The 26,388-nt window shown below is 47.7% G+C and overlaps 1 protein-coding gene across 7 annotated transcripts in view; it reads right to left on the bottom strand.

The window, feature by feature from the left end:
• LOC143839631 (galactosylgalactosylxylosylprotein 3-beta-glucuronosyltransferase 1-like) overlaps positions 1-11,271 on the bottom strand; it is a 70,106-nt gene extending 58,835 nt beyond the window's left edge. For 2 of the 7 annotated variants that reach the window (XM_077341910.1, XM_077341912.1), the window contains exons 1-2: positions 10,930-11,262; positions 8,358-8,431 (exon numbers count right to left, since the gene is read on the bottom strand). The gene's annotated coding sequence lies outside the window, so the exon portion shown is untranslated. Of the gene's footprint in view, positions 1-8,357; positions 8,432-10,929 lie in introns of all 7 variants that reach the window. The other 5 variants (XM_077341916.1, XM_077341915.1, XM_077341908.1 and 2 more) reach the window with 3 other exon arrangements.
• Positions 11,272-26,388: the final 15,117 nt, after the last annotated feature.

Genomic DNA, 26,388 nt, shown 5'->3' on the forward strand with positions numbered 1-26,388 from the left:
TTTCCCACCTGAGACCACAAGAGGAACCCCACAGGTGCTAGATAAAAGTCCCAGGATGCTTTTGCATCACGCCCATTTCTAGGGTTGAAGCCTGAGCCCAGGAGACCCCTTTTGTGTTTTGTTTTTAAATTGGATTGTGTCCATTATTATCCATTATATATACATAGATTATCTAAAACACTCTGTCACCCCAGGGAAAGGGGCCATTTAGAGGGCTGCTGATGGGCCGCTGCATTTCAGATATAATGAAAAGAATACCTTTGCGGAGTGAGTCTCAAGTACTCCCAGGGCATCCCATAACGCGAGAATCCTTTCAACAGCCAGTAGCTGTTATCCCTCACTTAGGACATGGCAGGGGTAGCGCTGCCCGCGGAGACCTGAATGGGGCCACAGCTTGCACATTTAGTCACTACGTTATGTCAGCGCCATGGGGATTGACGATGGGCCAATCTTCCAAACAACCGTTCCGCCTTATTAGCAGGCTTGCACTCCTGGACGACACAGCCTGCCTTCATTTGTGCCAAACTCCTGAGTGCAGAAAGCCCATGCACCATTGATGCACAGGAAGGGTGCACGGCCCGCTGCTTCCCTTCGCGCCAGAGGTGGGCTGCATTTTTGTTTCGGCTCCTGCCCCCCCTCCCCAAGTGCCTTGAATAGCACTCCCAGGGCAAAGATTGCTCTAAAAGTGGAGAAACGATCTGTTAATGGATCTTTGGCTTGTGGGTAATTCGCATGGGCTTTGGCATGTAGCATGCTTTCATTCAATATCAATAGACTTTCAAAATACACAATATTGAGCTTTAATTGCTGTGGGTCCTCCCCCCTTCCTACTCCCCCAAGCCTTTATTCGCTGCAGAGTTAAGTGCACGGAAAGCCATGCTAAGTGGCCGTCGCGGTTCCCGCCAGGCAAGAGTAGCAATCATACTTCCTGGGTGCCCGGGCCCTGGCCGTCTGCGGGGGAACACCTTCCACTCCATGGCAGTGGGAAAGGCAGTAAGACTGCTTCCCCCAGCCCTGCCCAACCCATTCCCAACACAGCAGCTCTACTGTCTCTCCTGAAGCCCCTCGTGCCGACAGAATGAAATGCTATCTTGCCACCGTGGATTTATGTTGCAGCAAGGACACTGTTTGTTGCATATCCCCGTGCAGGATATGCACTCTGCAGGAGGAAGAACACTGAGCAGAGCCTGGGAAGGAAGAGGGCATACGTGGAATCTTCTGCTCCCTGACCGCCAGCTTGGTGTTGTGGTTAACAGCAGCAGCCTCTAGCCTGGAGAAGTGGGTTCGATTCCCCACTCCTCCGCAAGCAGCCTGCTGGGCGGGTCTCCATTCTCTCAGAGCTCTCTCAGCCCCACCTATCTCACAGGGTGTCTGTTGTGGGGAGAGGAAGGGAAGACGATTGTAAGCCGCTACGAGACTCCTTTGGGTAGAGAAAAACGGCGTGCCAAAAAGCAGCTCTTCTCCTTTAGAGATTGCTCCCACACAGACAAGCCAACCAAAGAGATGAAGTAAAGAAAACCAGGGGGGAGAAGGCAGCCAGGTATAGCCTGGCCTCGTCAGATATCTGGAGTTAAGCAAGATCCATACATGACGGGAAACCCTCAAGGTAAGCGCTGCAGGGGAAGGCTGTGGTCAATCTCCTTTCCTTCTCATTTGCTTTGCAATCCCCTTGCTGGGGTTGGCTGGGCATGGACAGTTCTTTCCACGTTCGCAAAGACAACCAGGGTAGGTTAAGGGCAAGCCCCTAGACAGATTGCTCCCCCTCCATCTATGCTCCTGACTAACCCAGAGTCCAGTTCCGAGACACCTTATTGAAGTCAAGGAGGGCAGATCATGCGTATCAGTTTGTGGGGTCACGGCCATCTCTCTCCCTACCCGGCACAGAGAATGCGGAGCACTCATACAGAGGGAATGATAAGAAGAATCCTGGAAAGGCATTTAGCACTAAAGGGAGCGCTTTGTGCAAAACATGCACAGCTGAATAATAAACAGAGGAGGAGAAGATGGATAAGGCATCTTCTCAGGCCGTTCTGGGGATGCTGCCTCAATATTCCTGACACAGTCACCTCCAGCAACTGCTGCTTCAAGGACAAAGCGTACATTGAAGAAAGGAATGGTGGAGAAACCTGGGCCTCCACGCTGGCCCCTGTGATGCCCCCTCCCCGATAACAGAGCACTCCAACTCCCTTGGTGCCTGTTCCTCTTGCCCTGAAATCAGAGGGCACAGTTTACTGGCTCGACCACCTTCACTTCATCAACAGCTTGGCACAGCATCTCCCAGTCCTAGGGCAAGCTGGCTGCCTGCACAAAGAAAGGCCCTGTTTCCAAAGGGCAGCAGAGCCAGAGCTGGCCAAGCCCGTATGCCAGATTCCTCCCTGTAGGGTTACACAGCAGCGGAACAAACAGTGGCTGGAAAAGGAAACTTCGTGGCACATGGGTACGTGGAGTCTTCATCTTCCTCAATAGGGAAGGCCCCAGACTTAAATCTCAGGGAGGCTTCCAGCTGAGCACACAGTAGCAATTCTGGCTGACACACAGAGAAAGGAAATAGCGCCTAGAGGGTGGCACCATTTCTTGGTTACCCATTCAAAGAGCAGTCAATATTGCGCACTGTCTGCAGCAGATACTACCTACTGTGCATTGCAATCCCTGGGTGTCTTTTCTCTCTCTGTGCCCAAGCAAGCAGGCAGCCTTCCAATAACCATGTGTTCTCTACCATACAGGCCACCAGCAAGGTCTACAGAGGTGGCAGCAGTGAGCAGCCAGAGGTTCTAAGGTAGGCAGGTCATCGCTTTGTTCTTGTAGAGTTCTTGTGCCTTTGAAAGCAGCTAGGCAGACACATCTGTAACAGGCACAGTTGCACTGAGCATGGCAGCACAACAAAGGGAAAGGCAGCCTCTACTACCTTTTTGTTGGTCGCACCACGCTCAAAGACACAACAACCTTGCAAGAACAAAACCTGTGGCAACCTCCACTCTTCTATGAGACTGTCAAAACTCATGCCCTGGTTGACATAGACTGGGAAACCCATGACCAGCTTATCTGGGGCTCTGCTCTCATGACTCTTATAAGACAGAGAACCTTCCCCATCTCATACACACACACACACACCCCTATTCACTTGGCTTGGTGACTTCATGACAAGACATATGGAATGGAACAATGGATTCTCCACCCTGCTATCCTGCCAAAGTTGAGGACCCGCATCATGCCCATGGCCAATCTCACAAAGCAAATGTGGTGGATTGTTGCTTATCCCTGAAGTGTTTTACCAGCCCTTTTCAACCTTTTGACTGTGGAGGAGCCCCTGAAATAAATGTTCAGCCTTTGAGGAACCCAGAATAGATAACAGCTGGCCATGCCTCCCTGCCACGTTCCCTGAAAGTGACATGTCACTGGAAGTGACATCACCAGCCACACCCTTCAGCCTCCTTTCATTCCCTTCCCCTGCCTTTACCACTACTATGGTAGATTTATTTATTTATTTAGATTTCTATACCGCCCATTTCTTTGCAGCTCTGGGCAGTTTACACAGAACATTATAATCTGCCTCATATAGCCAAAAACGGCAGGAGATGAGAGGACAGCCCAGACCCTCCATACCAAGCCACAAGCAACTCCCCCCTATGATTTTTATGCCCACGGCTTACCCACCACACTCTCCAGGTAGAGGCAACCAGTTCCATAGCTTGTGGTCAAGCCTATTAAGGCAAAATGGGGAAAGCTGTGGACCCCCTCCAGAGTTCCCATAAACCTCCAGTGATCCACAGAGCCTTGGTTGGGAATCCCTGGCTTATTCTATGGAGTCTCCTCATGGGGTCACTGTGTTCCCCCCATACTGTTTAACACATACACATGCTGACAGGGATTCATGGTAACTGTAGTCCATTTATATCTGTAGAGCCACAGGCTGGCTATCAGAGATGTACACAAACTTCATGGGAGGAGTCATCTCATGATTGACAGTGAGGTTTTACAGATATGTGGATGACATCCAACTCTGTTTTTCCCTGACCTCTGAGCAATGTGGGTTTGTGGGAGCCCTGAAAGGGAGCCTGGGGAAGTTCATTGGATGGATGAAGGACATGAAACATATAAGAATGAAATGATGTTGGTCAATGATAAAGCTGATTGAGGCCTGAGGAGTCAGCCTGCCCTGGAGAGAGATGTGCTTGGTGTAGGAGGAGATCAGGAAATTGTGGGTTGCTGCTAGATCCTGGCCTGTGGTTGCAGCCTCAAGTAATTGGGAGGGGGGCACGCAGCACCTTTTATCAGCTTTGGTTGATGCACCGTGTAGTTGAACCATCGATTCCTCTAATGCTGAAGACTGAAATAAGGAATTCCAAAAGGCTGTATGTCCATAAATTCTCAAATAAATCAGTTCCAAAGTTCAAGTGTTTATTTATTTCTATAATCATAAATGTCTTGAGCAATCAGAACGGGGTCCCGGGTATTGGATTCACCTGTTTTCCTGAACCTTCTTCAATGATTACTCCTTTGTTCTGCAATATAAATGCCATATGAAATGCCATGCCCATACCTTGAAAAGCACGATTTCATCATGGTGGCCCATGCTCTGCTCACACCCAGGTTAGATTACTGTCATGCATTTCCACTACTCCATCAAGGAAGCTGCAGACCTCAGTTTGCAAGGCTTGAGCTAGACAGTTAACAATAGAACATCTTGGAGGTCATTCATTCATAGGGCTTCAATAAGTCAGGAGACACTTGACAGCACTTCACACACACATACACTGTGTTTTAAGCAGGGCCGCTTTCAGAACCATGTAACAATTTCAGCGGGTCCAAAATGAGGCAGCCAGGTTATTGTTGCGGACTGCACCATCTGTGCTAAAAGATCACCAGATGCCCATCTCTTTCTGTGCACAATTCAAAATGCTTGCTCTTAACTTAAAGGCCTGACATGGCTTGGGATCAGGGTACTTGAAGGACCACCTCCTGTGTCATTCAGCCCACCAGTTAAGAAAGATCCTATTCTGAAGGCCTGCTTTCTGCTCCACTACCCCTCTGAGGTGAGGTGGCTAGTGAACAAAGGCAGGGCCTTTTCAGCTTTGGCACATCACCTTTGGAATACTTTCTCCCCCAGGAGGCCCTGCTTTCCTTTACATTCCCTTTTCAGGGGCTTGTTTTAATGCCTGCGACATTTAATACTTGTGTTTGAATTTATTTGTTTTGTTGTTTTAGTTGTAAGCTACCTCAAGTAGGTGTCTGGAGAGACAGCATATACATGTCCTGAAAAATAAATCAGAGATGGGAGGACCCAGGTGTTCGACGTCTTTTCTGATACACACTCTCCTTAGTTACTACTCTTGAGATAACCGTGACCAAGTTGCTGTCATCACGTAAAAGCTGGTTGATGGGGACAGAAAGGTCTGCCGGGAAAATTACCTGCAGGAAGGGCAATCTGCCAATGAACATGGGAGAGGTGGGAAAATGAGGTAAGTAAAGAAAGAAGAGCCTCTTGTGGCACAGAGTGGTAAGGCAGCAGACAGGCAGTCTGAAAGCTCTGCCCATGAGGCTGGGAGTTCAATCTCAGCAGCCGGCTCAAGGTTGACCCAGCCTTCCATCCTTCCGAGGTCGGTAAAATGAGTACCCAGCTTGCTGGGGGGTAAATGGTAATGACTGGGGAAGGCACTGGCAAACCACCCCGTATTGAGTCTGCCATGAAAACGCTGGAGGGCGTCACCCCAAGGGTCAGACATGACTTGGTGCTTGCACAGGGGATACCTTTACCTTTACCTTTAAAGAAAGAAGAGGAAAGGCATCTCTGAGTACCAACGAGGCTGTTCAAAGCAACATGCTGTCACTTTAATTGGCCTTAGCCCTACACTGTATCAGGGTGTGTGACTGTGTATAGGTACATGGCCCAGCTGGGACGATTTCTATGCTGAATCTATGCTTTCCCCACAAAGTGATCTCCATGCACTCCTTGGTGCTCAGAATTAAATTCTAGCCTGACTTCTGGGGAGCAATTCTGTCTTCCACCAGTAGGCCTCCTAACTAGGAACCTGTGGGATCTGCAGGGGTTGTTGCCATTGGAACAGTAGCTCTTCCATCCCTTTCTTTGTTCCAAGACAGTCACCAGGCCAGCAGGGTCTATGGTTTGAGCCCTCGGTCTGCGGACAGGCCGGTTGCTGTCTTCCTGTCCATGGGACAGCACTGATGGCAGAAGCACTGTGGGTGCTTCTGGGGACTAGGAGTAGATTCACTTGTGGTGTTGTGCTTGTGGAGGAGGGTTGAGGGATGGCTTCTGTGACATCATCCCGGCATTCCTGCCATTGCTACATGTTAACCGGGACCTTCCGGGCTTGGCTAATCCAGGGGCATCACTGCTAAGCATCACTGCAATCGGTAGGCTGCAATGCAGTTGTTCTTTGGGAGTGGTACTTGGTGTTGTTATACTGGTACTCCTTTTGAATGCAATCACTGAGCTTTTGATTTGGCTGCTGGGATCACATGGGATCAGGACTATGTTCTGGAGGCATTGCAGTCGCTTGGCACGGCAAGGCCACAGGAATGTCCTACCTAGCTCCTGCTGCCCCAGTCCCTTCACAAGGAAGGGGTCTTAAAGAGGCTTCCAGCACCAAACATCCAGGGATGAGAAACAGACAGTGGTACCTCTGCAGTCAGAATGTCAGGACCGTTTCCCATGATGCACAGGGAAGAAATCTGGGTTTGCTGCTGAACTCAATAATGAGATACAGCTAACCATGTCTCCCCCAGTGAGTGCATCTATAGGCTCTGTTTGTCACCAACCATTTGCTTTGTATATTTTCAGGTGTACTTAAAAAAAAAATCTCAGGCGTACATCTGAATACACAAAGTGTGTAGTGACTCGCCAGTGTTCAGCAGCAGCATAGCTCTAGGCCCTCACCGGAGACAGGTAAAAAACCCTCGCTGACCCAGCAACTCTTGTTCTCAGCGTGAAGCACCACTTTGAGGTACTAAAACACAGAAAATCTGGCCCCAAAGTCATTTACCTGCTACATCTTTTGTTAGCAGGCTGCCAGAAGAGCAAGCAAGCATTCAGATCTGACTCTCATTTGCGGTGCATGCCACCCAGAGGCATCTCTGCCGTTTTTTCCAATGCAGCAGAGACCACCTGGAAAATCAGCCTCCTCAGGTTTCTCCCGCTGACTCACATTTCTCATCCACTCCTTCAGGGACATATCCACACACACCACTGGGCAATAAAACCTGCTGCTGACTCTTCAGAGTGCCTTATCGACTCGACCCAGGTCCTTCAGATGCCAGTCCAACTGTCTATGAATGAGGACATTGGGGCCAGGTTCTGCCTCAGAGTACGTATGTGCAGAAGCGTCTCTAGGCTTCAACCCATAAAGGAACCCCCGGCCACACTCTGAACTCTTTTCTTACTGACTGGCCTGACCTGAATAGCCCAATCTCACCTGATCTCAGAAACAAAGCAGGGTCAGCCTTAGTTAATATTTGACCCCCAAGGAACACCAAGGATGAGAGACCCCTCCAAGGAACATTGCCTGGAGGCAGGCAATGGCAAACCATCTCTAAACACCTCTTGCCTTGAAAGCCCTAGGAGCTTGACAGCAACAAAACAAAACTAAACCTAAATTAATGTGGCTTCCCCCATTCTCAGCACACAACATCTGCTCATTACACAAACACTTTGCTTCTCTTTGATTGACCCAGTTGTATGAACCCTGACCTACCATTCTAGCTTGGCCATCCTTGGAAATAACTCTATTCATGCACTGCCATCTTGACCCCTGCTTCCCTTTTCTCCCTGCTTAGGATCAATTCACACATTATACAGCAGTAATTATAAGATTACTACCAAGTGGGTACATTTGGCAGGAAATCTCAGCCACTAAGCCCATCTCTTTGATCAGCATGTACCTGTGGGACAAACACATTTCCAAACCTTTCTTTTACGGTCACACATTACATTGCTAGACATACACATACAACACGGGATTGGTTCCAACGTCCTGTAAAACCACGGTTCAGTTAAACAAACTGTGGTTCATGTGACTGAATGCAGGGCCACTTCACCAACTGCAGCTAATCAGAGTCCCTCAGACCAAGCCCTGAAACCAGTTTCTTAATCACAGTCCTGATGTCTGCTCATAGGTGTCTGGATTTAATTCTGGCTTGTTCTCTGGGCAAGGCCCAGCTAGATCACAGAAATAAGGGAATCCAACCAATGTTTGCTGAGCAAAACCAGGACGTGAGTGAATAGTCCTGGTTTCCCAAATGAACCCTGCTCTTTATGTTATGTCTGGAAGCAAACAAGGCTGCAGCTGCAAGCAGGAGAAGATAAGGAGGACCAAGGGGCAAGGATGAGTAGTTGATCTGACCTTTTGGTTCCCAACCCCTTTCATGATGAGTTTAGGCAGGGGATCTCAGTCAAGACGTTTCTTCAGCTCCCACCCTAGACAGAATGTATGATGAGGTCAGTCATTGTTTTTAGAAGCCAGGAGGAAGAGTTTTTCTAGCTTTTTATGCCTCAAAAACGAAGTATGCCCCCTCTTTATTTGCTTCATGGACAACAGGATAAAGGATTTTTAAAAAAGGAGGAGAGGCTGATGGGGGTGTGCTCTCCGATGCTCGTGTTGCATCCCATCCTGGTACCATTTTGAAGGAAGCACTCATGGCCTCCGTGTGTCACAGGGAAGTTTTGAAAATCTATTACTCCTGCAGCTGACCGTACTGGAGGCTGACTGCCAGAACTAAATCAGCAGTTACCACTGGTAGACCTTGCCTGTCATGGCTGACCTGTGCCCACCATTTTCAAGTGCTTATTCCTCCTCTTCTAGCCTCTCCCCCATTGTCTGGACAGTTGTCCCACTTCTTGTGACTGCACAGCAGCCCCCCCCCCCATCCCTGACCACTTGGCAACCCTCTCAGAGGCCGTTCAACTTCCTCCTAGCACCCCCCATCCTTCTCTCTCTCTCTCTCTCTCTCTCTCTCTCTCTCTCTCTCTCTCTCTCTCTCTCTTATTTCCACAGCCACAGCAAATTAGCTGGATGGGGATTGGGTTTTTCAGCTCCCATCTCCTCAAAGCTGCAGTGGCCTCTTCTCCTATCTTGATCATAGGAAAAAAAATGGGAAACTGCTTGTAGTGGCAAATCAGAACCAGGCTGCAAAGGACGAAATTCCCCCCAGTTGGTGCACTGGGGGAACCTCATCCCTCTGCCACTGAGCTAAAACAGAGTTGGAAAGTGCTCTTCGTGATTGATTCGTGGCTTGCTGTTGCGAGCGTGCGAGATCAGATCATTAAACAAAACTGGATCAAGCAAACAGTTTCCTGTGCTTTCAAACAATCGCACAGCAGGGAGATTTGCAGCCGATAAGGGTTTTATCCCCGCAACACAGTGATGGGAATCGCTCTTCTTACAAGTTCCCCTTGGCATGCAGATTTCCAAGCCACAGGAGTATCCCAAAGGCCGTTAGCTCTGCGACCATCCCCAGACATTACAGCTAGGTTATGCACATACCTACCATTTGGAGCACAGACACTTGCCAAGATTAAGACTTGCAGCTGCAGGATCTCATGGGTACCGTGACTTACAGTCTGAAGATGCACAATAAACTCAGAGTCCAGTAGCACCTTTAAGACCAACAAAAATTTATTCCGGGCATGAGCTTTCGAGTGCAAGCACTCTTTGTTGGTGCTACTGGACTCTGATTTTATTGTGCTACTTCAGACCAACACGGCTACCTATTTGAGCCTGAAGATGCTCACCGACACATCCCTTGCACAAAGAGCTTTGTCTGGGCAACATCTCGCTACAAATATTGCTCAGGACTTTGGTTTTCGTGCTAGTGCTGGGCCCTGGAACGTTCTCGAGCACACTGGGGGTGTTTCCCGCACCCCCTGGCCATGGAGACGGGCTCTACGGTAGAAAGTGAGGATTCCGGCCTCTCTGTTTTGGGGAGTTAAGCTCCTTTTGCACCTGCTGTCTGGCACCTCCCCCTCTCTTACGGCTCTGGCCTGAGCAGGACAGCCGGAAAAGTGAAATTCTTGCTTCTGTCAATTCCATCCCAAAAGAAGCTGTTACTGCCAGCGCAGGAGACAGCTAACTAGATCCACAGGGACAAGGGCAACTAATGAGAGAGACCGCCCCCCCCCTCCCACATCACTTTATGCGGTTCAGTCGTCAAATGACGCCCTGCCCGGCACCAGCTTTCAGAATTTGTTTGGATAAAATGCACCCTGCTGAACCATCTTCCTAAAATTTCATTCCCTGCATCTAGGACTATCTTTTGCAGTCCTAGGACTCCCCCATCCCGTCCGCCAGCAGTGGCAGGATGTGTTTTCCTCGGTCTCTTCCAGACGTGCCAGGAGACTTGCACCAGCATGAGAGAACTGGGCACCCAGTGGGTTCCTCGCCTGCCTCTTTCTGCTGGCGCTTTGTTCTTTCTCCGGAGGCCAACGGGCTTCTCCGCTCTCTTTTCCAACACATCCCTTTCCTACCCCCCCCCCCCATGGTAAGCCATAAGTGAAGCATCTCACAGAGGTCAAGGCAGGGTTAATGAGTTCATCGTGACCATATTCTGGTAGGTGCTGCCACCGGGGCTTCAAGAGGAGAGAGCTCCATAGAGGCTGGAAGCCCCTCAAGAGAGGGGGGCGCAGCAGGGATGCTCAGGGGGGGGGGGAGGGAACATGATGCGGGCGATTCTTTGATCCCTGACAAAAAGCCTAAACAACCACAAAGTGACCGAATTCTCAAGCTCGATTTCTTTGCCGGAGCATCTTTCAAAGTTCACGGTGCCCAGCCTGTCCCACCGCTGGCAATCGATCATTCTTCAAATGTTGAGTGCGGAACCAAAAGAGAGAGACGACCAAGGTCGTTCCTCTCCCCAACCAGCAACCCCCCCCCCTTTTTTTAAATTTAAATCAGGGTAACGGAGGAATCAAGATCTTACCTGGGAAAACCCTGCGCCACTTGGCTTCATGAACCCCCAGGAGCACCCGGGCGGGAGATCTCCCGCCCACCAGGCAGTGCGGAGAGGGGAGGCAGGCAGGTGTCCGTCCGGCTCCAGATCTGCCGGCTGCGGGTGCAGCACGTGCCCCCCAGTGGCGGCGGCGGCGGCGTCCTGGGCGCTTCGACTCCCGGGCTGGCTCTTTCCCGACTGGAGAGCGGCGGGTTTGAGGAGCTCCCTTACAAAGCCGCGCTGCTGAACGCTGGCCGCTCGCTGGGGAAGGAGGCGAGGAGGAGAGCTCTTTAAGGGCGCCCCGCGCGAGCGCCGCCGGCGGACTGGCTTGCAAGCGGCCGCGCCACCTTAAGAGGGGAAGCGGGCTGAGAGCGAAAGAGGCAACCTGAGCAAAACGTTCCGCGGCTTTTCTATGGTGCAGAAGAGGGGCCAGCAGAAAGAGCCCAGGCCGGGCCAGGCGAATCCCACGCGGGGCGCTCAGGCCACCCGCTCGCTCCTCTTGCCTCCGGGACCCGCCATGCCTGCCGCTCTGTGGGGGACGGGAAGCGGCTCTGGGGCTCTCTGCTGCCAGGGGCTGGCGGGCTCCGAGCCCGTGTCGCGCTGCTTCGTGAGGAGGGAGCCTCGGCCAGAAAGGCGGCCTATAGAGAAAGCAAAGCGATCCCGCGAGCCGCCCTCGAGCCATTCGTCTCCCCGTTTGCCACTGCTCGAGGACAGGCCGGCGCCACTCCTGCAGGGCAGGCGACCGCGGGCTCTCTGCTGGGGCGCCCCTTCCACCCAACCCAGCGGGCAGCAGGGTGAACAGAGCTGGTGGGCCACATCTGGGGTGCTCTCCGCGGCTGACACCCTGGCTATCTCCTGGGTCTTTCAGGCGCTACGAACTTTACCCTGACCTGTCCATGCAATGTTTCCTAGGCTAAGCGGCAGTTTTATCACACTTTTGCGATTAGGGGCCACTAGACTCATCTTCCGGCCATTGGGGAAAGTACTCGGTCCACTTATTTGGGTGAAACCCCTGGCTGCTTGTTCTGCACATGTTGGATAATGCACTTTCAATGCGCTTTAGAAACGTTTCCCTGTTTTGCACAGGCAAATCCAGCGGCAAAAGCACATTGAAAGCGCATTATCCAATGTTTGTGGAATGGAGGAAGGGCTTTAATAGATCAGGTAGAACCAGGTCTTCCCCGGAGCCACCGATCTGAAACACTGATCTTGTATATCTTTCTAAGATGCATTCTGTTTTATTCTGTTTTATTCCTCTGATTCTATATAACATGCTGAGAAATACTCCCTTTTATACTTTTATTGATTACGTTTTGTTTTGTAAAGGCCTTTGGCTATATACAATAAATACACTACTGATACTTTAAAATGCTACTGACTTGAAGCTTGCTCTGCTGATATACAATAGAAGAAGAAAAGTTGGTTCTCATATGCTGCTTACCAGGAGGAGTCTCAAAGCGGTTTACAATCGCCTTCGCATTCCTCTCCCCACAACAGACACCCTGTGGGGTGGGTGAGGCTGAGAGAGCCTGATTTCACTGCCCGGTCAGAACAGCTTTAACAGTGCTGTGGCAAGCCCAAGGTCACCCAGCTGGCTGCATATGGAGGAGGAGCGGGGAATCAAACCTGGCTTGCCGGATTAGAATTCCATATTCCTCGCCACTACACCAAGCTGGCTCAGCTATTCACTGTTCATATAGGCTTGTAAACAGGTAACATGCTTGTAATACATATCTATTTCAGTCGTAATTCTAAGTCGCAATTCTTGGGAATCTATCCCAACTGACTTTCTTTTGGGTAGACCTACTTTGGCTTGCGTTCTGCACCATAAAACACACACTTGCCATAGTAATTACCTGACTGATTTACAACTGTTTAACCAAAAAGTTGGACTTTATTAACCAGCTGTCAGATTTTATGTGTCATATGCAGTAATTATGGGTGGCTGATACTGTCTTAGAAGAGAGATTCCTCCTTTCCATGAACTGACCAAGGAAGGCCTTCTATAAGATGATACTTTATGGGGCAACTTATCTAGAAAACAGTGGGTTTTTTCCCTGCAGAAACATTGTTTTATTCATATTGATTCTGATTTAATTAATTGACCAAGAGTTAATTGTCTAAATGTAATCGGGTGACAGTCTGAATTTGCACTGTGTGGCTCTGCCTTGAATGCAAAGGTGAATGGCCTGGAAACACTCTTGTTTTAAAAATGAAGTTGTAATAGGGTTGCCAGTTCTAGGTTGGGAAATGTCTGGAAATTTTGGGGTGGAGCCTAAGGAGGATGGAGTTTGAGGGGAGGAGGGAATTCAGAGAGGTATAATGCCATATTCACCTTCCAGGACTGCCATTTTCCCCTGAACTGATATTTGCCACCTAGAACTCCATTGTCAGGTCTCCAGCTCTCATCTGGAGGCCGGGAACCTTAGGCTGCTTGTCGTTGCATTGGTCTGAGGCCAGATTCAAAAGCTACTTTTTAACCAAGATACAGAACAGAATCAGCTTTAGAGTTCTTCAGAACCTTTCATCAGGCTGGGTGCTTTTGAGTTTATTCTGTTATTAATTATTTTATTTTCTTCATTTATGCTCAGCCCCTTTTGCCCCAATGGGGACCCAAAGCAGCATCCAGCATGGTTCTTCCATTCCATCCTCATCTCAACAGCCTTACAATTAGGCTAGGTGAGACAGTGGTCCCAACCACTAAGTTTTAGCAGGCTGGAATTTTTTCGTGTTCTGTTTTAGGTTTATTCCTGTCCGTCCCCACGTCCCCTAATTTGGCTAGTTGCTCCAGGCTAGCCTAATTGGCATGCTCATAAACAATCCTATGACAACAGTCAGCTCAAAGTGAAGGACTGTGCATGGCTCAAAGGTGACACCAAAATGCATTATGGTTATCATGTGAATGCAAGTCTGCCTTGCCTTCCGACCAATTAACTGCATATTGGAGAATTCCGAACTGTATTAAAAACATTAATGCGCAAATGCATTAAAGGCTATCACGTGAATGCAACTCCGCCTTGGGTCATTGCCTTCAGTCAAATTAACTGCACATTGGAAAATTCTGAACTATATAGAAGTCATTTGCATGCACATACAAACAGTGGGAGGAAATAAAGGGCCAAAACGTCCAAAGCTGTCTGCTTTAATCCACTTGGCACTAATCCTTATTAGATGATTTTGAATATGCATTTTGCGTAGCAGTTTCACACATCTCCATGTAATGGAGCCAGCAGCCTGCTGCTGCAAGATCACTCCTAGATTGGTGTAAGCGGGGCTGAAATTGCAAAATTACTGGAATGGAAAATTGTATGAATTCTTTATGTTTTCAGTCATAATAGATCAAATGTGTATGACTGGGAATCCAATAAAACCCAGGTTTGGGGCACCAATCACACACTACAGAATTTAATTTTCGAGTCATGACACCTGCAGATACCTTCCACTAACTTTCAAGCTATATAATGTGTGTGTGATTCCCCCCCCCCTTTGTTTCAGCTTGAATAGCCAGTTGTTTTCTGCCGTGTCTTACAGAGCAAGAAAATAAAGAGCACTACCAGTTGTAGGAGACAGACCAGGGCCAAGGCTGATGGTGCCAAAATGAGGGAATTTTTGGACATGTTTTGCCAACTTGACATAGCTAGTTGGTGAAATGCATTTTGGGGGATTTAATTGAGTAATACAATATTTGTAAATGTTTTTGCACCATTGGGCTTGGCCTTGTTTGTCTCCTGTGTCTCATAGGGCTCGTTTCTATCATGAAATGGAAGACACTCTCAGAGGCTCCAGTGAGATGTTGGTGGGGTCTCTTGGGCAGTCTTCCAGTTCCTGCATTGGGGACACAGGAAGGAATGGACCCCCAACCTGTGCTTTTTAAAGCGGCAAGCATCCGTGGAGCTCACAAGAGTGTGTAAGAGGTGTACTCCTGCCTCCAACATGGCCTCAGGCAAAGATGTGGGGTGAAGAAGTTGTTAACTTTCTAAGGATTCATTATTTCAGAAAATTAAGAGCAATAAAGAAGAGGAAGAACTTTTTTTTGGTACCCCACTTTTTACTACCCAAAGGAGTTTTAAAGCCGCTTACAATTTCCTACCCTTCCTCTCCCCTGTGAGACAGATCGGATAGAAAGAGTTTTGAGAGAATTCTGGCTGGCCCAAGGTCACCCAGCTCGTTGCTTGTGGAACAGTGGGGAATCAAACCCAGTTCTCTAGATTAGAGGACACGGCTCTTAGCTTGGCTTTCAGCCGTTCAATATTATGCAAGCTATTATTATTACTATTATTACTATTATTAAAAAGATATTTAGATATGTTGGTCCCCAAATTCGTATGTGGTACTTCAGAATTTTTGTTTACTAAGTTAAAATAAACATGCTAAATCAGATGATCACACACTATTTAGGGTACCACGGTGGGGGGAGAAATCTGGAGAACTGCTTCATTGTTCCCAGGAGGTGGGGGAAAGCCGTGATTGAGAGGAGAGAGGGCACTCTAATGGAGGTGGCAGTGAATGCGGGGTGCCTAGAAGCTCATAAGAGCCTGCAGCCAGCCATGACGGGGAGTGTGCTGAAATGCAGATCACTGTTAAACCCAAAGGACTAGGTAGAAACCATGTCACCTAAACAGAGCTAGTACTAGTGACAAGGCTTCATGTGAGATGCCACCTCTGGCTGGAAGTGACTCCCTCAGTTCTTCCCACTTATCATTATTGGCACGGGAAGTAGCAGCTGCCTGTAAAGACCCTAGGACATGTTCTACCATAAAAAGTTGATTAAATTTGAATAAATCTGCACATAGATGAATACTTGTACTGGTGGAAAATGCCTGTTTCCTGAAGAAAGACCCATACATTAACAAGTTATGATTAACTTAAAATATGATAAATACTTTTTTGGATGTGGGACACATCTTCTGGTGCGCCTCCTGAAATGGATATGAATATGGATGTGATGTCTGTAGTCCCGCCACAGGGAGCATGTCAGAAAAGGCAGAAGAGGCCAAGGGGGATGAGGAGACCGAGTCAGAGACCATGGTGCCCCCTGGGGACCCAGCCAGTGACTGTGATGCCAGCAGGAGGTGAGGAACCAGTCGTGCTACCTCTGAGGCCGAAGCCGCCATGCCCCCTGGGAGCCCAGACAACATGTGCAACACCCAGCGGGGGTGAGAAGGTGGCCATGCTGCCTCTAGGGCCAAGGCAGAGCCTGCCCTGACACCTGGGAGCCCAGTCAGTTCCTGCAATTACAGCAGGCCAAGGAAGCAGCAGAGGCATCCTTAGGGTAAAAAGGTAAACGGGAAGGGGGGGGGGAGAAGGGTGCATGCATTTGCATGTGCATTCGCGTGTGTTTGCAAGGGAGGGAAGGGAACAGGTTGGGAAACCAACAGGTAAGGGGAAATGGGAGAGAGGAATGGAAGGGAGTCTCTGTGTTTGCTTGGGAGGGGTGGGGTGGGAAACCAACAGGTAAGGCAGGAAATGGGAGGGGGAAGGGAAGGGGGTCTCAGTGTGTCTGTGTTTGTATGTGTGTTTGTGAGGGAGGGAGGGGGGAGGAACCAAGGAGGAGGTCGTCAGGAAACCATCAAGTAAGGCAGGAGGGGGGAAGAGAATGGAGTCTCTCTCTGTGTATATGTATATGTGTGTTTGCGGGGGAGGGAGGGGGCCCTGGCCAAGTAGCCTCTGAGCAACTATGTGTCCCACATTCCCTCTGAGAGTCAAACTTCCAGGAGATTTTTAAAAAAACAACAGGTAACCCTTGTAGTGTAGGACTAGACTCTGGGAAGCCCAGGTTTGGATTCCCACTCTGTCATAGAAGTCTGCTGGGGGACCTTGATCAAATCACCTTTCCTCAGCCCAGCCTACCTCACAGGGTTGTAGTTCAGAAGTGATTTGAAAAAGTTGGTTTTTGTACCCTGCTTTTCACTGCCAAGAGAAGTCTCAAAGCGACTCTAGACTTCCTAGGCAGCATCCCATTGAAATATTAACCAGGACTGACCCTGCTTGGCTTCCTAGATCTCAGGTGGAACCTGAGGAGGGCAGGCTTTGGGAAGAGGAGTCTACTTTCCAAAGACGCCATTGTCTCGAAGTGAACTGATCTGTATTGCTTGGAGATCAGTTGTAATAGATCTCCAGCCACTGCTGGGGGTTGGCAACCCTATCAGCTAGGGCTATCTAGGCCAGGGCCTGCTGATGTTGCCTCTAAGCCCTCTGTGTCATTTGCCTGTGTCATTTGGATGGCACTCATTTGAGAAAGCTGTGCCTCAAATGCGGTCCCTGGCAGGATTGCCTGGGCCAGGTTCTTGGACACCCTCATCCATCCTTGGCCAGCCCCAGCTGTGTGGCGTAATGAGAAGCACAGCCCTGTCTCTAACCTCTGGCCTTCTTTGGCTGGGCTCTTGCTGAGAGATATAATTGACACATTGCTGTACATACTGGGCAGCCTCAGCTACCCAGAGAGAAAAGTCACATATTCTGTGTGTGTGTGTGTGTGGAAAAGACCCAGGATGACAGTAGTTTTGCTGTAATGCATCCAATATATCAGCTCTTGACTGCCAGACAGCCATCTGCTCCTCTGCCTCCCTCAAAGCAGAGGGTCGGCCTAGTAGGGATAATCACGTTTAGGAAAGACCAGGGCACCATTTAGGGAAAACGATGTTGGTGATGCATGTGCTGCAATTTGTCAGTTGAAACTGCCTTTCTGGTTTCTTCACTGAGCAGCCTTCTGTTTTGAGCAATTAAATACATCTGAATTCTAGAAGGTATAAATCTCTTTGCTTAAAAAGAGAGCGTATGGTTACCAGCCTGTGTTGATAAAATCATTTTAATTATTATGAGGTCTCATAAAAAGTGGCCCCATCAAATGCTTTCAAAAGGCACCCCAAAATGTATGCATATGTATAACTGATAGTGCAATTCTAAATATTCCTAGCTTGATTCCTAACGATCAATACAAGATGGTCCTAATTCATAAGTACAAGAGACAGTAGGACTTACTCTTTTCTAACTGTATAGAGGGTAGCAGACAAAAGCTTTATAAACCTTGTGGAGAATCTTACCAGTTCCTCCTAAAAGCTGTAACAGTGCCCTTGAGAATTGCTTTCTACCATAACCCTCTGTCAAAGTGGATGCTAGCTTTCCCTCCTACCACCCACCTCTAGGGAAATATTTTATAGATTTACACCCTATTCTCATCTGCTCTTGTACCCCAGAGACACAGAAAAGGCTTGTTCTTAAATTTTTCATATAGCAAAACAAAAAGCACATTTTTATTAGGAGTAGTGTGGTCTCAGATGACTGGGTATAGCTCTGTTGAGCTGAAGCATTTTCACAAGATAGCGCACTGAGCCTTATGATCAATGATAACAAATCCTAATGAACAATAAACCTTCAGTACAAGTGTTTTTTGTAAATGTTCTAGAGCCACCCTATATAGATTGAACGCTATTTTTATTTAAAGTTTACTGCCATTTTTTAAAAACGTGCACTATCAAACCAACCTCTTTTAAACTCAGAGATGAACACTAGAACATTTATAAAAGGGGAGGGAGTGGAAAAGAAACAAAAGCAATACATAACACAAACAAAGCTCCAAAGGTAAAATATATCCAAGTGGTTACAAACAAGTATAAAATCAGGTTTCGCAAATCTTTTGGGTCTTCCATTCTAGTCTTTTAAATACTATTTTTCTCTCTTCAATAGTAGTTCTTTCCAGATTTCTGTGCGTAGTAGAGTTACTGGTTTCCAGAGTTGCAAGATAAAGTGTTCGGCAATAAAGCACATTTTAAAATCCAGGCTTGTGGCTACTATGTGAGAAATCTCATCAGGACAGAATGATCCTTATTAATGAAGCAGTAATAGGTTGAGATTCCCCTCCTTTATCTTGTTAGCTGTCTTTTCTACTTCTTTTTTTGGTCATTCATTTTCACATTTTCTGTCCTTTCCATATCCATGACTCCAAGAATATCTTAGGCTTCCGCTTTTGGTTCTTTTAATTAGGTGAGGCATGATCTTGCTCTGTTCACTACAACCTAGCACAAATTGTGTTGGTGGGAGCAACTCAGCATGCCTGGACATGGAGGGGGGGGAGTTTGGGTTATTATATCACTGTATACAGGTGTTACCTCCTTGAACAGGATCCCTCTCTTTGTCTTTTCTGGGAGCTGCTTTCTGTCCCTTCCTCTCTCTCCTGCTAAAACTCTGCTATATTAACCAAATACCCCAATAATTGTTAAGCACTGATCCAAAGAACAGAGTAAAGATAAAAGAATGAGACTTTCCGTCCTCTTCTCCTCCTTGCTGTCCATCGACTAGGGTTACCAGACCTCCACTGGTCGTGGGTGGGAGTAGAGGGTAGGATTGCTAGCTCCAGGTTGGGAAACGTCTCGAGATTTGGGGTGTGGCTCTCCAGATGTCCTTGGAGCATCCATTTGTTCCAAGGGAACTGACGACTGTGGTCTGAGATGATATTTAATTCTGGGCGATTTCTTGGCCCAACCTGGAGACTGGCAACCTTCCCACTGACTCCCTCCAAATTCTGTTCTGAGGCGGGTCAGGGCACCCTCCCAGTATGGGCACAAAAATCACCCATCTTCTTGTGCCAATGGAAGTGCTGGTACCCCAGTGGAAGACATCTTTTGGATGCAACCCATTGTCTTCTAGTCTAGTCTAGCAAGGAAATATTTCCTTAATATCAGCCATGCTGAGAAACAGAAATGATTGAGAACGTTGTCAAAGGATCAAAACAGGATTTATAGGCAAAATGACATTTATAAAACTGCAACAGAGGGATAACCAGAAGCTGGGAAGGCGATATGTGAGAGACATGTGCTTTCTGCTGACTGCATATAAAACAGCACTTGGCACCTGAGGATAATTTCACACACTACACAGCGACAACAAAGCAAGGTAGAAGTCCCCAAAGGAACCGACAGAGAAATCGCAGTTCTCCATCTGTATGCAAAAAGCAAATTAAAAGCCAATGTGGTGCAGTGGTCAGAATGTTGAACTAGCACCAGGAAGACCTAGTTTAGATCCCAATTTGCCATGAAATGTATTGAGCAGCTCTTGGTCACTCATTGTTTTCCAGCTTAATCTACCTGAAAGGGTTGTTGTGAATATAAAATAGTAAGCAGGGAAGTTGGCCCGTAGGTATGTTTGCCATGACTCGGATCTCTGTTACTTTGCAGGAGTCTATGGCCAAAGTATACTAAAAATTATGATTATTTAGATACTCGAGAATTTAAAAGGTATGAATTGTACTCATTGAAAGGTGAAGACATACAGAGGGACAGGCCACTGAAGAAAGATTGGTTTTTGAAAACTGATACATTATCTGGATACTGTTTTGGCTTGACTCTCTTTTGAATGAACTATAATAAAAATGACATAAGAATATACAAGAGACAATTAGATATATTTTTATTTGAGACGTCCTTGTAGTTGGTTATTTTCTTCTTTGTTGTGAATATGAAATAGACAAAGAATGTACCATGCAGGCTACCCCTGATCTCCATGGAGGAAGGCTAACATCAGAAAATGATTTAAATAAATAAATTGTAAACGGGTGCAGGGACTGGTTCATGCAAGGAAGGAAGAGGAGCTTTAACCCATCAACTCTGATTGGTGTTGTGAATTGAAACCAGGCTCCCTTTGCCGTCATTAACATGTTAAAGAGGGGGAGGAATAGCCATTCTTTTTTGAAAAAAACGCAAATGCTAATAAAATAATGGAAAGGCCACTAAGTGGGGGCCGAATCATAAAACCCTTTGAGCACATGCTCAACCTTAATTTCAGCAGATCCAAAATTTACCTTTTCCAGATTGATGGGATTCTGTTTACTTCATCACAGCTGTTCAGCAAACTACCGACTGATGAGCTCTGACTGGATTCTGCAGACATCTCATTTAGCCATAGAAGCACAGGGGAGGGGAAGGTGATGCGGAGAGCTGCTGGAAAGGTGGGAATGTATATTATTTCCCCTAGAGCCCTTTCTCTCATTGAGACTGGCTATCTGAACTGCATTTAGCTTGCTGGAGCACCTTCCAAGGTTAAAACTTGCCAGGGAGCAAGTTTGACCGAGGAAATGGCACAAGGAGAAAGAATTAACCCCATCTTCCTTAGTAGTCCTGATCCCTCTCATCCCCCATCCTCCCTCAAACTCCTTTTTTCCATCCTAAACAACATGTCATGGATACCCAACCCTCCCATAAGGAGCCCTACCAAAACCCAGCTTGACAGATCTACCTGCTGGGGGGGGGGTACCTTAAACAGGCAAGTGGGTGCTGGGTGGAGCTAAGAGGGTGGCTCTGTGGGATCACCTGATTTCAGTCCTTGATGACACTGAACTCCTTTAGGGAAATTTCCAATTGAAGTGGGGGAGAGGGAGGGGCTAGAATATCACCCATGGGATCTCTTCCTTTCCTGAGAAGGGAAATTTCTCCCTTGCCTTCCAGGCGTGTTTGCATTTCCATCAATTGAAACACATCCCTTTGGGAAGCAATAGGGAAATATCTCCACTGCCAGCCCCTGGGAGGCGGCTGACAAATGTCTGCCCCTGGGTGTTTTGACAGAAAAGTTAGAGCTAGGGAGCTATTTGTAGCTAAGCGCATTTCCACCCATGCCCAAACAGTTGCTGTCAAAGAAGAGGCTGTAATCAAAACAGACAGGGCTACTGTGTAGCTTTGCAGGGGCTCTGGGGCAATTTGGACTTAAGAGTCCCCTTAACTAACCGTTAGGGAGAGAGGATAAACACACAGAGGCAAAGGCCAAGAAGGAGAGAAGCCCCACTGACCCTGCACAGGGCCTTCTGGAGCTAGCTCCTCTTAATGCACAGGGTTGTCAACCTCCAGGAGGTGCCTGGGGATTTTCTTAGAATCACAACTGATCTCCAAATGACTGAGACATATCTTTTGCTCCATTTTCTAAGGTGAAACTACCGTGTAACTATATGAGCAGATGGCCAAGGTTATCCAGTAGTCCAGTGCCAGAGGCATTTGTGGAATGGAGGAATACAGATTGCTACTTGCCTCTTCCCTTGCCAAGTGCCTTGGCTCAGAAGCCCCCAAAGTTTTGAAAGGCGTGGGTTGCCCTGCCAAGGTAGGCAGCACCTGACACCTCCCACCCAGCCAAGCCTCAGCATCTCCTCTCCTTGCCTTCTCCCAGCAAACACACTAATCAAGCTATTTTTTGCTCCTGCCTGTGGGGACGAGAAAGACAAAGAGTGATGGGGAGAGATGGTTATTTGTTGTGTCTATTTTTAAATACTTGGGAGGCATTCTGTTACTACAAAGGTTGGGAGCAGGGAGAGGATGCTGTGTGCTGATCAGCAGACAGATTGCCTGCAAGCGCACACCTGTTATAGTAGAACCTGGAGGCTAACTCTTTTGGAATTATAGCAAGCAGAGGCTGAGAACGTTTGGCTTTCGATACCCGGAAAGGAGGCCAAGCTCTGTCTGTATCATCCCAAATATTTTTCCTGTTTTCAGTAGCTTATGGCCCACCAAATAAATGCCAAGAAAAATACATCTCCTGGCTCTGATGCTGAAGAATGTGTGCTTGCACCTGTTTAGCTTATACTCTGGAACCAATAGCCATGTATTTTAAAGCTGTAATCCGATGCACACTTACCAGGGATAAACTTTGCCGATTTATCCAGGGGTAGTCTTAACTATCAGGCATCTGAGGCAGCTGTCCTGGGTACCAGGTTGGATGGACCCCCCAGTGGAAGGGAAAGATGAGCAAGTGCAGGTGGCTACACAGCCTACCCACCGCCATCAGGGCTTAGGCAGCTGCTGGCTGCCCCTCGCACCACCCACCCAACCTCTCAGAGGTGTAGGCTCAGCCTGTTTTGCCACCCTTTGCTTGAGCCTGCAGTGCCCCAGGGAGGGATGGTGGTGGTAGTGATTCTGTGCCCCCATCTCAGGGTCCCAGAATTGCCAACAATCTGCCCCCCTCCCCCCAGTCTTTTTAGTTAGAGATGCAAGGGACGGGGTCAGAGACCTGCCACATTCCCAGTATGTGTTCTAGTGGTAAGCTACCGCTCAGTGCCTTAGAGCAGGGGTAGTCAACCTGTGGTCCTCCAGATGTCCATGGGCTACAATTTCCATGAGCCACTGCCAGCAAACGCTGACAGGGGCTCATGGGAATTGTAGTCCATGGACATCTGGAGGACCACAGGTTGAGTACCTCTGCCTTAGAGGCAGACTTTTCTCATGTGACAAGATGGCACTCAGTAATAATTAATTCCTTGAACATTGATTAGGGCTGCCTCCCAACTGTTGAGCACTCAAGATCACCTGGCATTTCAACACATCTTGAGAGATCTGGGGGAAAAACAGCAGCTTGGGAAGTGGGCTCTATGTCATTGCACTCCATTAATGTCTCTCCTTTCCCCAAATCCTTCCTTCCACCAGCTCCACCACCAGATCTTCAGGAAATACCGAACCCAGAGTTGGTAATCTTACTGTAATCTATAGATCACTTCTTTCATGGCTAACAGAATTAACAAGAAGAATTTATTTCCTGATGTTACCTCAATGCTGCCTAAATTTTCTCAGGAGCATCCGGTAATGTCAACACTCCAGCCAGGTCAGCTGCTGAGGAGTTGGGGGTCCATCCATAATGACCCAGCAGCAGTAAGATGACAGTTTTGTCTGGAGATGAAATGATTCTTACCTTCACTTGTCAACAATAAGGCTTATCTCGTGTACTTTGAGCCAACCAGTCTTGCTATTTTAACCTTTCTATGTTCAGTGACAGGCCCTGGAAGAATGTGTATTTAAATTTAATTGCAACTTCAGTTTTGCCTAGAATGTTGTTTGTTCGAGGGGATTTTGAGCGGGCGTTTGTCAAATGAAAATGAACTTCTCTTCTTATCTTGATGGCTCACCTGTTTCTTTGAAGTGTTTATCGAGTCTCACTCTTGAAATTCCAGGCTTGTGCAGAAAATTAAATTGGGGGTCCTGTATACCTAACATCAACACATTAATTGAATTCTGGCTCTTGAGGAAATTAATTTCACTACCCACTTGACCATGGGAATCCACATTAGCATTCATTCAGGAAAACACATGTTTTGTTAGGTCACCCATCTCTGCTAAGTGTTGGCTACCTTTAAATGACTTTGGTGCAATATATACATACACACAGACACACACACACAAAGAGCATTGTGACACCTAAAAGACTATTTGATCTGCTGCAGTATAATGTTCATGGACTACAGTCCACCTGGTCTGATTCATGCAGTGTGTCCCCAGTCAGCAGATGGGCATAGAGGAAGAATCAATATCTATATCTATATCTATATCTATATCTATATCTAGTGAGGTGAAAAAACAAACGAAATGTAGCCTGTGAATTTTTTCAAGCAATCTGTTATTTTCACTTCAATCACTTGCTTCCCTTCCCCTTGGTGGTTTTTGCAAGAGATAGGGTTTTGTGTTTTCCCCTTTGCTGGTGTGGCTGCAGATGAAGCACAACAGCAAAGGGGCCTCTGCATGACAGGTTTCCCCACAGATTTCCTGTTCATCCCCCATTAAGTGGCTTCCCCCCAGTCCAACCAGGGCTTTTGCAATTAAAAAAAAAATCAGCACTAGAAACTTTAAACCGCTCCTGTGGAGCGGATTAAATAAAAGGCTAAGAGCTGTTTGGGTGGAGTTAGGGCGGGCCCTGTCCGAGATAAAAACTCAGAGGGCCCAATCAGGAGTCGCGAAGTGGCTTCTGATTGGGCCCTCCAAGTGTCCATCCACGGCCAAGCCGCCAATGGGGAGCTGCGCGAAGCGTGGCTCCCCATTGGCGGCTTGGCCCAGCCTCGCCTGGCTGGCCAGGGACTCTCTAAGTCCTCCGGCACCGCCACTCCTCCATCTTCGGAAACGAGCAGGGACACCGTGTTGAAGACACGGTGCCTGCTCCTTCCCCACCCCGGAGACCCTGCCCATTAGGGGGGAGGCAACATCGCTGGCTGCCTTCCCCAGTCATAACCGTTTACCCCCCAGCAAGCTGGGTACTCATTTTACCGACCTCGGAAGGATGGAAGGCTGAGTTGACCTTGAGCCGGCTGCTGGGATTGAACTCCCAACCTCATGGGCAGACAGCTTCAGACAGCATGTGGCTGCTTTACCAATCTGCGCCACTCTATACTCTATACTCTGTACTTACTTACAAAGAGATATGTTTCCCTTGCAGTGATACAAGAGCTAGAGATTTACCTTTTTAACTAGGCTTGCCAGCTTTGGGATGGGAAGTACTTGGAAGTTTTTTTAGGGAGGAGCTTGAGGACTGTGGGGTTTGTGATGGGGAGGGACCATGGTGGGGTATAATGCCACAGTCCACCCTTCGAAGCAGCCTTTTCTCCAGAATAATTGATTTTGTTACTCTGGAAATAAATTGTAATAGCGAGAGCTCTCCAGATGCCACCTGCAGGGTGCCAACCCTACTTTTTCACAATTGGGGAGCTGAGAAATTAGAGCGCCTGCTACACCTATTGCTACGAAGGGACATCACTATCACAATGTTCTAATGCTGATTCCTTTTTTAAAAAATAAAAGGTTCCCCCACCCCCAATGGCTATCATGGGAACTATATATACTTCCACCATTGCAGGCCTTGAGTCTATCAGGTATCCTATCCACAGCTATCTCTACGTTTTCTGCTCTTCCACATTCAGGCTTAAAATGGTCTCCTGCCTCTCATGGGACTCTACGAATGTAACCTTGGGGAGTGAAACAGAACATAGTTGCACCGTAAGGAAAGTATTATTCATAACGTGTCCTTGGTATGTGTTCCATAAATAATTTTTGGATGTGTGTCGCATGAATCAAAGTAAAACAATTGGCTAAGAACGAAGAGTGAACCTTGTTATTAAGGGGAGGAAAAACAGAAGGCGGAAGAGAATTCCGAGTGCTACATTAACCATGGAAAAGCATCTTTGTTAGATATGTCACTCAGGCTGCACACAGACATCACACCAAGCTGCAATTAAGGTGGGACTTGCCATGACAGTCATAAGTACAGTTCTTTTGTCCGCCCATGTGCTTCTCTTCCTCCTCTTCCTCGTCTTCCTTCCTCGTCTTCCTCCTCTCTTTCCAGTGGCTTGGTGAAGAAGGCACTGCCTGCTCATAGAGGCTTGGCTTGTTTCTGGCTATTGTCAATGCACCGCCCATGGCTGAATCTATTGCAAATTTGGCTCAGATTTCTCCGGAGGTGGATAGGAAGAAGGATCCTTCATGAATCACTGCTCACTTCAGATCATGAAAGCTCAAATCCTGCCACAAATTTTGTTAGTCTTTAAGGTGCTATTGGACTCTTGTTCTTTTCTGTTGTTGCAGAAAGTCTAACATGACTACCCATCTTGATCTAATACTTTTCTTGGGGTGACAAAAGTACCTTGAACAGCTCCGGTCTTCTATTTTTCTCTGCATGCCCATCTTCTAGCTAACAGCGTTCATCTGTTTTTCCACTGCT

Source organism: Paroedura picta, chromosome 6 (assembly GCF_049243985.1).
Source record: "Paroedura picta isolate Pp20150507F chromosome 6, Ppicta_v3.0, whole genome shotgun sequence".
Classification (NCBI taxonomy): Eukaryota; Metazoa; Chordata; class Lepidosauria; order Squamata; family Gekkonidae; genus Paroedura; species Paroedura picta.